We start from the raw sequence: 12,715 nt of genomic DNA, 5'->3' as shown, positions 1-12,715 counted from the left end.
TAGTTTGTAATTTCACCAAGTCTATAACTACATGTCTATATATGTACTCTGAACTAATTTCTAAAGACTATTTAGTGTGTGCATTCTTAATAGATTCTGGTCATTCAATGTATGTATTTATAGCACTTATTGAAGTAATGACACAGGTGTGCAAATGTTCACCATTTTATATATAAAGATCTATACTATTACAAATCAAGCATATGTAGGTTACATATACAGTCAAACCTGTCTTAAGCGGTTACACAAGGGAGTAGATAAAGGTGGCCACTTAAAGACAGGTGGCCGCTGATTACAGGTTGCTGCATATCGTCTTTAAAATCTTTGTTGTTGTTTCTTGTTTTAGCTTGTGTACTGCTAATTAATGGATGCGTGCTTCACAGTTTACTACAAATAAACGTTTGACATGTCGCCTCCTTCAGGAAAAACGTCAACTGGAATGTATTAAATTAACCGTTCTCAACAAGTTTGTTTTCTCTTTCCATTTAATTATTTAATTTCTACTTCATGCAGTGTATTGTCAAAGTAAGTGAACCTACAAATGTCAAACGTAGCCTGCCCAGAAGCAATTAGATGCACTTCATGGCCATACTTTCTTAACTGATACACAGTAGAGATGTCAGGACTGAATGGGTACATGTATTCCTGAAGGTGTGAAAATCAGTTCTTTGCTGCACCGTATCGCTGTTGTTAAATATCCCTTTTATATAATAGTAAACACTTACTGTGGCTGCTTAATACAGGTATTTTAGCGATTTGGGATCGGATTTTGGTGGCTGCTGGCCGCTTAAGGTAGGTGACCGCTGAATACAGGTGGCCGCTAGGACAGGTTTGACTGTGTATATATATATATATATATAATCACAATTATTTAAATGCTGAGCTTTCTCCGATTATGCTAAAATCTATAATTTTATATTTATGGCAATATTTCAGAATTTGTATTAAATTAATATAGTGACATTTTTTTTATTGATTAGCAACTATTTAATGTTTCAGAATTGTGTAGCAAATTGTTCCTTGCTTTTTGTCACAAAATAATAAATAATATTTAACCAAATTTTAAAAACATTTTTACATTCTTAATTAATTCAAAAATAAATACCTGTATTGCACAATCCAGCAACAGATATAATGTACACGTATACATGTACTGAAATAAAGATGATATATACATTGTATATATATGTACTGTATGAAAACACCATACAAACACAGAAACCTTCAAAACCTTCACATTTGTATGTAACTCTAACACAGAAGGGCAAGATGTGGCCCAGTGATAAAGTGCTCGCTTCATGTGCGGTCGGTTTGGGATTGATCCCCATCGGTGGGCCCATTGGGCTACTTGTTGCTCCAGCCAGTGCACCACGACTGGCACATCAAAGGCCGTGGTATGTTTGCTGCTAATCGAAAAAGAGTAGCCCATAAAGTGGCGACAGCGGGTTTCCTCACTCAGAATCTGTGTGGTCCTTAACCATATGTCTGATGCCATATAACCGTAAATAAAAATGTGTTGAGTGCATCGTTAAATAAAACATTTCTTTCTTTCTTTCTTTCCTTAAACTAGTATGAGAGGAGTGATGGGGAGGGAGAGTGATAGCTTCATTTAAATTGCCAGCTCTGAGGATGCGAACTATCTACCGCTAACTAAAACCGTCTTTTAAGTGCTAAGACAGAAAGTTCTGCAAAATTGAAATGGGCACAAAAATAAAAAGAATGGCATCTGAAGAGAAGAAAAAACAAAACAAATATGGATGTTGTTTTCTAAAGAGTTAATATTTAAAAAATATTCAGTTAGTATATATTAATCAGGTTTAAATATGGGATGAATTTCCTCCAATGAGTAGATTATGCTACTTGCTGTAGTCCACTGCTCGAGCCATTGGCTATTTGAATATTTCCAACCAGTGCTCTATATCAAGTTTAATCGATGAAAATGATAACACTGATATGGTTTGTCTGTGGAAAAGTAAAAGCAATTATGTGCCATAATGTGGCAGCACCAGGTTTCTTTTCTTTTTCTCTACACCAAGTCTCAAATTTGCCATATATTAGATACAGTGGACTCATCTAAGCCCGATTCAAGGGAGAAGGTGCCTGTATATACACAGACTACATTAGACAGTTGCCTCTAAGCTATATGGGGTGGGATTTAACTCAGTATTGAACACCTCGGTGGATCTATTCAACTGACTGGATTTTTTCTTGTTACAACTAGTGCACCACAACTGGTCAATGGCCACGGTATATGCTTTCCTGTCTGTGGGCAAGTGCCTATAAAAAATCCCTTGCTGTATTAGGAAAAATGTAGCAGGTTTCCTCTGATGATCATGTGTCAGAATTACCAAATGTTTGACATCCAATAGCCGATGATTAATTAATCAATGTGCTCTAGTGGTGTCATTAAACAAAACAAACTTCTTCATTTAAGCCGGATTCAATGGATAAGGTGCCTGTATACACAGAGTACGAGATTAAACTATACTGTCTTTAAGCTATATATTGTCACTGGTCGGCACTTTGAGATTGTGTCGCTTTACACAACCAAATCAGGATTACACACATGCTGGTTTGAACAGAGTCCATTGTATATATACATGTAATAGCCATTAATTAAACAATGATGTAAACAAATCATCTGCATACCATCAACAATGTTATTCAACATGTGCTTGATACTCCCAGCCAGGCTACATCCAGCATTCCAACGCACAGAATGATAACTTGTTTGTAAGAGTGATACAACAAAAAATACATCTCCAGAACAGACACAACTCTGTGAGACAGAAATCTGGAAGACACCTTCTGTGATGTTAATTGGCCTCCACCTGACAGCTGTGTCTATCCCAGTTCCCAGACCAGTAATCCAATAGCCTGCACAGCATCAAATCGGCAGGGATGCTTCTTTTCTATATACATCTCCAATGCATTCCAGTTACATCTATGTATTATAGACTGACCCAGATGCTGAACAGTATAAACACTTACAATGTTGTGATTATTTCAGCCTTCATTGCAAAACATTAACACTCATGGCTGTGTATGTATGGTTTAACTGTGTAACTCTGACTGTGCATATATTAAAGAAAATGTGTATATCTATATGTATGTCGAAATAAGAATTGCTGAATATGTTGATATATGTCAGTTACAAATTATATATAATTCATTCATTTCAAATAATATTTGTGCTTAAATCCAATTAATGAGTTAGATGGTTAGTGAGAGAGAAGAAGGTGTAGTAAGTGGCCTTACACCTACCCAATGAGCCCTTAAGAACTCACTCTGGGTATATACCGGGCTGTGAACCCTGTACCTACCAGCCTGTAGTCCGATGGCTTAACCACTGTGCCAACGAGGCTGGTCAAACTATATACAATCATTTAGTAGTACAGTGAAGCAATTTTATAGAAAAGTTGTGATGGTTTAGTACATGTATGTTAAAAATACATGTGTATACTGTACATCAATTAGTTGATAAAAAATTTTAAAACAACTACCAATGGAATGTTTTTAATTAAATCATACATTTTAAAATTTACAGCATACCAAAAAATATTAGTAGATTTAGATTTCACTAAAATTATACTTGAAACATTTTGATTTGCTGTAATATAAATTATATAACTATTTTAGTAGTCAATTTGCAGAATGTTTTTCTACTTTTTGTTACACATAGTTCTGTTGTTTTATATTGATTATTTATAATCACTGAAAAATGAAAGAATAAGAAAGAAATATAAAGCAGAGAAATGGACAGAAATAAAGAAAGAAATGTTTTATTTAACGACACACTCAACACATTTTTATTTACAGTTATATGGCGTCAGACATATGGTTAAGGACCACACAGATTTTGAGAGGAAACCTGCTGTCGCCACTTCATGGGCTACTCTTTCTGATTAGCAGCAAGGGATCTTTTATTTGTGCTTCCCACAGACAGGATAGCACAAACCATGGCCTTTGTTGAACCAGTTATGTATCACTGGTCGGTGCAAGTGATTTACACCTACCCACTGAGCCTTGCGGTGCACTCACTCAGGGTTTGAATTCGGTATCTGGATTAAAAATCCCATGCCTCAACTGGGATCCGAACCCAGTACCTACCAGCCTGTTGACCGATGACCTAACCACTACGCCACCAAGGCCGGTCAGAAATGGACAGATGATTTAAAACATGTAAATAGTATGTTAATTGTGACATTTCACCCCATAGGCTAAAACATGTAAATAGTATTTTAATTGTGACATTTCACCCCATAGGCTAAAACATGTAAATAGTATATAGTGTGAAACCTGTCTAAACTGGATCACATAGAGGATCCAATATTTATCCGATTTAGACAGGATCCAGTATTTAGAGGGTCACATTTTAGAATTTAGAATATTCTGGATCATGTAACTTGGCCGGTTTTGCCAGGATTCAGGGTCAGGTTTAGACAGTTTTCACTGTATATAAATGTTAATTGTGGCAAGTGACAACTAGGCTAAAACATGTAAATACACACACATGTAGTGTTTTAATTGTGACATTAGACCACACAGACACATACATGTATGTAGTTTAAATTTTATAAGTGGATGGTATACATGTACACATGTATATAGTCTTCCATACAGGACAGCACATATCATACTTTTGATATCCCAGTGAGGGAGAACCAGATGGAATGGGAAACAGGAAAATGTGTCTACTAAGGACGATTGATCTTTTTTGAGCAAGCACCACTGCCCCACATTTTTTTTTACCTTGTTCCTGACCATCCAAAACCAAAACTCTTATTTACCTGCTTATATCAACTGATGGTCCACACACGTCCATCCCAATCACCACCTCCTAAATGTATATGAATGTATTTGATAATAAATATCAGACTTCCAACTCAGACATGTGCTCCGAGTTATCTTGTACCAATCTAGCAGTGTGAACTCAGAGTGAGATGTAAGGGTCACACCCTCACAGACTGAAATATTACAGTGTTGCTGGCTTCAGCCTGGACTTAATTCCCTTACTGTGCAAACAGGATTTTCACAAACATTGTCCAGGTCATCAGTATAGTACTCACAATGACAGGACAGTTTAAGTGGCAATTATACAACTGTGTACAATTACAGGCCACTAGATCTGGCCAACTTGGACAGATTTAATAGCTGACGATGATCATCAAAACTAATTACCATAATTATTGACTACAAGTATAGTATAATATTACATTACTAGTTATATACATGTAACAACCAATGCAGCCTCAGTGTTATTGTTTGGGGATACCTGTGGTTCACACATGTATGTAGTATATATATATATATATATCTTAAAATATCTACTTTGGAACTGCATGTGTTTGTTTTCTTTTGTTGTTGTTGGTTTTTGGGGGGTGGGGGTTGCTTTTTTTCTGATCACCCTGCGTCATTGATCATCTGTCCTTTGATTTTAATTTTCATCCCTGATTGGGGACAGGTTTTTGAAACTAGTATGCTGTGTGTGGGGAAAAAAATAAACACTTAGCTTATTTGTTTTATTTCAAAGGGGTGGGTAAAAGTAAGCTAATAAATACACAAGCCATGTTCTAAGCGTAGGTATCAAACCACCTTGGTGGATCTATTCAACAGACTGGGTTTTTTTTTCATTCCAACCAGTGCATCACAACTGGTCAAAGGTTATGGTATGTGTTTTCATGTGTGGGAAAGTGCATATAAAAGATCCTTTGCTACTAATGGAACAATATATCGGGTTTCCTCTAATGACTACAAATGTCAAGTCATAATTACCAAATGTGACATCCAATAGCCGATGATTAATTAATCAATGTGCTCTAGTGGTGTTGTCAAACAAAACAAACTTTAACTCTTCTAATGTAAGAACTGGATCCCTCTTTCTCTCCAGCCCAACTCCATCACTGCTGATTCACCATTACAGGCACATGTGGAGGGCTATAGATCTCTCTAATTAGCCAAATCATCTCACATTATCTAATGATTTAAACCCTGAATGAACACTCAATCTAATCATCAACTTAGAAGATTACATGTAATTAATGACAAATATCTCTATTTAATGTCACTTGCTGAATATGCAAAACAATTCTCGGCTAAAATAATTTGCGATTGAGCTTTCATTTGACATTTTCACAAGGAATTATTTTCTAAACTGTGTCCCCAGTAATAAAATAAAAGTGACCAATATTTATCAAAGTCCTTTTAATGACAGTTTTATTTATACACTCAGACATTTGTGCTATACTGCATGTAAAATAAGGACTGATGACTTATTTGGACGTCCATAGAAATTGATTGACATACATATAGGGGTGGTCTAATTGATTGACATGCATATAGGGGTGGTCTAATTGTCTTGTGTTTATTTCACCACTGGCTGATGACAATGTCTTGTGCAGAAGGTAAGTAAAATTAATTGTGTAAATTTGAACATACGGTATATTCATCAACAAAAACTTCTGCATATGACATCTTTGCTTTTCTTTGATGATGCACAATTGTTATTTAAAGAAAACACTGCAAAACCCATACCATGCCATAATACATTACATGTACATACCCTGACAATATATAGATATTCAATATTGTTGGGTGCTCCAGTGGTGTAGTTAAACAAAACAAATTTTTCCTAAATTCAATGCGCAAATGAAAAATGGGTGACACAAATCTATATTTACGCGAACGACCCGCAAATGATACTATCGCTCTCACAATTTTCAGATGCCTATATAAATATACACATGTATATATATATATATATATATATATATATATATATTTATAGTCTGTCCCGTCATCCTACAAAAATATTTTTTGTACATAATTGCAGTTTGGTTTTATCTTAGAAAAAAAAGTAAGTGTTTTAAAAATTAAAAATAGTACTATTTTTGTGTGTAATTTAACACATTTATGGCTCAGAAATAAATAACTTGCAGTAAATTCTATATGAAAAAAGAAAAAAAGTGTTCTCGGTGGAAAGGACTATAGAGCTCATCTGCATAACCATTACTTCTCAGAGGTACATGTATTTTTAAAAATATGAAAAATGTATTTCGAGGTATTAGAAACACCAGGATGACCAGAAACATTTCGGATATACAAAAAAGTATAATTTAACCCATTAAAATGTAAGTAATTTGTGACAGATACCCCTTCTTGTATTTGTGGGCATCCACTTGAAGGTGCTGAAATTTTTTTATGTTTTTGTCCAATATATGCTGCTGCTCGCAATACCCATTTACTGAACTATTATAATCTCAAGTGTCATACTTTACTATTTTGAGATTCTAATTTAAGTGTCCAAGATAATATCTCTATATTTAAATCTGTTCAGAATTTTCTTATTAATAGTAAGCATTTCGAGATCAATTTACCATTTAACCATTCTGTTTGCTATTTATTCTTTGTTTCTTCTACACCTTCCTTTCTTCTATCCCCCACCCCTCCCAAACTATCCGTGTTATCTTTATTGTAATATTGTTCTAGCCATCTTGATGTATAGCATGTATATTTGTTAAATGTAGGGAGACCCCTTAATATAGGCACTTGCCTGTTGGCCAATCCCAAATTTGATCTGCAAATTAAAATATTGTTTAAACCAAATGTAAGTAATGTCTGCTTTTAAATTTAATTGTCAAAAACTACTCTAGAGTAGAGGCTCAAGCAGTGAAAAATATGCCAGTGTTTCAGACCTAGGGACCGATATGTCACTTAAAGGTTCGACCACGCAATTGACCATGGCAATCCAAGAATCAGCACTGCCATGGTAATTGCTGTGGGGGGTTTTAATTCTCTGAGTCTGAGTCACTCTTTTTTTATTGTGAACTATATTCATCCCCCCCCCACAAGGCATATTTTCTGCCGTGGACATTTAATTGTTGGGGTTGCATTCTCCATAATGTAATGGAGTATGGTACATATATGCATATCCTATAAGCTCACCCAGGTACAAAATTAACAGCACGTTACATTCACACCAAACTGTGAAAGTGAAATTATAAATGACTGATCAATCCGAATCGGATGGAATCGTGCTCCTTCCAAGTCCTTGAAAGACTGGGTCGAAATAAAAACACTGAGACTACAACTAGTGTCATTCACTCACAAATGGATTAGAATTTTACTTACTATTGATCGGGCTTATATTTATAATCCAGCAAATCCACTCACATGGTTAATTAGTCATTGTTTTCTAATGACACATTACGTCTCGACGATCTGGTAGCCATTTTGTACTGGCATAGTCACGTGACACAACTGGCGTCCTGTGTTTTTATAATGAACTCAGTCATTTCAGGTGTTTTGTGTCGGTAAAAACTTCAGACGTTTGTTTTTGTATATTGTGTAATGACACCACTGAAGCACATTGATTAATTAATCATCGGCTATTGGATGTCAAACGTTTGGTAATTCTGACACGTAGTCATCAGAGGAAAGCCACTACATTTGCCATAATGCAGCAAGGGATCTTTTATATGCGCCATCCGACAGACACTATAGCACATACTACGGCTTTTGATATAAATTCTTCCACCACATACATTGACACATTAATAACAATGTGAAAGATAGGCGCTTTCATTACTTTGATCTTAAAAAAAAGAAAGAAGTGTTTTATTTAACGATGCATTCAACACATTTTATTTACGGTTACATGGCGTCAGACACATGGTTAAGGACCACACAGATTTTTTTAGAGGAAACCCGCTGTCGCTACATAGGCTACTCTTTTACGACAGACAGCAAGGGATCTTTTATTTGCGCTTCCCACAGGCAGGATAGCACAAACTATGGCCTTTGTTGAACCAGTTATGGATCACTGGTCGGTGCAAGTGGTTTACACCTACCCATTGAGCCTTGCGGAGCACTCACTCAGGGTTTGGAGTCGGTATCTGAATTAAAAATCCCATGCCTCGACTGGGATCCGAACCCAGTACCTACCAGCCTGTAGACCGATGGCCTGCCACGACGCCACCGAGGCCGGTACTACTTTGATCTTAAATGCACTGCTTTATTTTATTATTGCTGCCAATATTTCGCTTGTTTTAAAAAATTTGAATTTTTTTTATATAAAGATATACTAATGATATTGCATGGTATATTTAATTCTGCACAAACTTTAACATCGCCAAGCACTCTGGTCGAAGCATAAACGTTTGCTTCAAAATCCTTCCAGAAATTAACGCATGGTGGAGTTAATATTGGGCTTTTTGGGGGCCTGCATATCTCCTGCCATATACTATATATCATATATATAATATATGGTAGGAGATATGACGGGACGTAGATCAGTGGTACAGCGCTCGCTTGATGCGCGGTCGGTTTAGGATCGATCCCCGTCGGTGGGCTTTGGGCTATTTCTCGTTCTAGCCAGTGCACCATGATTGTTATATCAAAGGCCGTGCTATGTGCTATTCTGTCTGTGGGATGGTGCATATAAAAGATCCCTTACTACTAATGGAAAAATGTGCCGCTTGAGTTTCCTCTCTAAATTACAAAAAGTTTGACATCCAGCAGCCGATGATTAATAAACCAATGAGCTCTATTGGTGTAGTTAAACTAAACAAACTTTATCTCTTACCATAGAGCCTACGGGGCCTATTTTTCTATCTAAAGGCGCGGATCCAGAGGGACAAGGACCACACACAGACACACACACACACACACACACACACACACACACACACACACACACACACACACACACACACACACACACGACGTAAAAAAAAACCTTTTTGTGTTGTTGTTTTTCACTTAAATAAAGTGCATTCACCATTACTATAAAACTTTCATTTAATCTAATCCTGATTCTGTGGTACTAGGGTGGGAGTTTGTTCGGATGCCAAATAAAAATCCCAGCTGTGCCAGTAACCTCATATTTTTATTCCTATATTCCAGGGCCCGTTCCACGAAGCGATCTTAACCCTAAGATCACCTTAAGTGCATAGCTACCTTATGTACTTAAGGTGATCGTAGCACTAAGATCGCTTCGTGGAACGGGGCCCAGGGGCGAAACGTAGCCCAGTGGTAAAGCATTCGCTTGATGCGCGGTCGGTTTTGGATCGATCCCCGTCGGTGGACCCATGGGACTATTTTTCAAGGCCGTGGTATGTACTATCCTGTCTGTGGAATGATGCATATAAAAGATCCCTTGATGCTAATTGAAAAGAGTAGCCCATAAAGTGGCGACAGCGGGTTTGCTCTCTCAATATCTGTGTGGTCCTTAACCATATGTCTGACGCCATATATCCGTCAATAAACTGTGTTGAGTGCGTCGTTCATTAAAACATTTCCTCCCTTTCTAACCGGCCTTGGTGGCGTCGTGGTTAGCCATCGGTCTACAGGCTGGTAGGTACTGGGTTCAGATCCCAGTCGAGGCATGGGGTTTTTAATCCAGATACCGACTCCAAACCCTGAGTGAGTGCTCCACCAGGTTCAGTGGGTAGATGTAAACCACTTGCACCGACCAATGATCCATAACTGGTTCAACAAAGGCCATGGTTTGTGCTATCCTGCCTGTGGGAAGCGCAAATAAAAGATCCCTTGTTGCCTGTCGTAAAAGAGTAGCCTATGTGGCGACAGCGGGTTTCCTCTCAAAATCTGTGGTCCTTAACCATATGTCTGACGCCATATAACCGTAAATAAAATGTGTTGAGTGCGTCGTTAAATAAAACATTTCTTTCTTTCTTTCTGTCCTACGCTCTCCTTTTTCTGTGGGGTATAGGAGGTATGTGTGGCCATAAGATCGATTCCTCTACTTGGATCCTGAATTGTCAAACCATAGCCCGAGTTGGTAGCCCAAATATCAACCTAGTCCTCCTACCGTCAAAATATTCGGGCTATTCAAACCAGTGCTTCACGACTTAAAATATTATATTAAAGGCCACGGTATGTGCTATCTTGTCTCGTAAACAGCATACAAAAGACACCTTCTGTTGATTCCTGAAACAAAGCTAAAAACTGTAAAAGTAGAAACGGTGAAGGGGGAGGGTATGTTTTTGAGGGATCATATCAATATTACTTCGATTATTGGGGTCGAAAACACACACACACACACACAGACAGACAGACATACACACAACATATATATATATATATATATAAAAAAATTTAATGTATCTTCCGGGGAAATTGGACCCGACCCCACCCTGAAACCTTCGCTCTCCACATTCTAGATCCAACCTACACAATTCCCCACATTCTCAGTCTGGAGCTCCACGCGGTAAAACGTGTTTGTTTCGTTTGTGCACACTGCACGTGCTTTCGTGTGCTCGACTTGGGGGTCCTTCATTTCGTTGTTTTTGTCAGCGAAATGAAGTTTTCTACTGGGATGTATGCGGCCATTGGAACTGATTGAACGCTGGAACGCTTCTCGTTTCGACAGCCTGCACCACCAGGATGGATTCTTTTTTAGCGAGATTCCTCGCCTCCACGTCATTTCTCCGTCTGACTGTCGACTGTTTTTTTTTTCGTGACTCGTATGGCGGCCATTCTGCAGAACGCCACGGTTTTTCGCGTTTAGTCTCTACATGTCCGAGCCTGTCCTAGCAGCACTGGAAGATTGACCGCCCCACTCTAAGAAGAAATAGGAAGCGGGGTCGGCCCCTACTACTCTTTTTCTAGACTTTACCTTGCTTTATAGTGATACCATCTCATATCCTCCGGACCGACCTCGGTGGCGTCGTGGCAGGCCATCGGTCTACAGGCTGGTAGGTACTGGGTTCGGATCCCAGTCGAGGCATGGGATTTTTAATCCAGATACCGACTCCAAACTCCGAGTGAGTACTCCGCAAGGCTCAATGGGTAGGTGTAAACCACTTGTACCGACCAGTGATCCATAACTGGTTCAACAAAGGCCATGGTTTGTGCTATCCTGCCTGTGGGAAGCGCAAATAAAAGATCCCTTGCTGCTAATCGGAAGAGTAGCCCATATAGTGGCGACAGCGGGTTTCCTCTCAAAATCTGTGTGGTCCTTAACCATATGTCTGACGCCATATAACCGTAAATAAAATGTGTTGAGTGCGTCGTTAAATAAAACATTTCTTTCTCATATCCTCCGGAATCGGGCCCGTCCGCACCACTATACCAACCCATGACGACTGGACTATACCCTAGTCTGATACTCTCTCGTTCAGACGGATCCGGCTTCTCAAGATCTGTATTTCAGCACAGCACTAAACCTTCAACGTCTATCGACTGTCAATCTTGGGGGTTTTTTTGACGGGATGCAACCCATCTCGTCCCTTTAAGCTGTGCACCCAAACGGCCTTAACGAGGCCACTCGCGTGGACATATCGATCGGACTTTAAACTTTTAGATCTGCGTTCAAAATTTTATGTCGAAATTACTTCTTTTTTAAAAATATTAGTAATTAGTCCGATCCACTCTTCTTTCTCTTATTTAATTTTGGACTGTCCTTCTAAAATGCTACAAATTATGTAAATATTCGGCCGAGCAGTCAATTCTTTTTATGTTTGGCTTGTAATCTTTTTATTTTTTTTATTTATTCTATTAACTTTTTTACTAATTGCTATTTTCAAAATTCTGACATATCGGAGGTCGGACTCGGGATGGGCGTGTTCGAAACCCTACTGGTATATGGGCACGTTAAACTAGTTATCATCATCAACAATTCCCCAATCTGATTAAAATTAGCTCTACTGGGTCTACCCTGGTAGATCTAACAGCATTGTGTGGACTCCCATGTCCA

At 38.1% G+C, this 12,715-nt stretch overlaps 1 protein-coding gene across 4 annotated transcripts in view; it reads right to left on the bottom strand.

The window, feature by feature from the left end:
- LOC121370606 (EH domain-binding protein 1-like) overlaps nucleotides 1-8,229 on the bottom strand; it is an 88,848-nt gene extending 80,619 nt beyond the window's left edge. For all 4 annotated transcript variants that reach the window (XM_041495951.1, XM_041495952.1, XM_041495954.1 and 1 more), the window contains exon 1: nucleotides 8,131-8,229. The gene's annotated coding sequence lies outside the window, so the exon portion shown is untranslated. The remainder of the gene's footprint in view (nucleotides 1-8,130) is intronic.
- Nucleotides 8,230-12,715: the final 4,486 nt, after the last annotated feature.

Source organism: Gigantopelta aegis, chromosome 4 (assembly GCF_016097555.1).
Source record: "Gigantopelta aegis isolate Gae_Host chromosome 4, Gae_host_genome, whole genome shotgun sequence".
NCBI lineage: Eukaryota > Metazoa > Mollusca > Gastropoda > Neomphalida > Peltospiridae > Gigantopelta > Gigantopelta aegis.
This window is presented reverse-complemented; position numbering and strand designations above follow the sequence as displayed.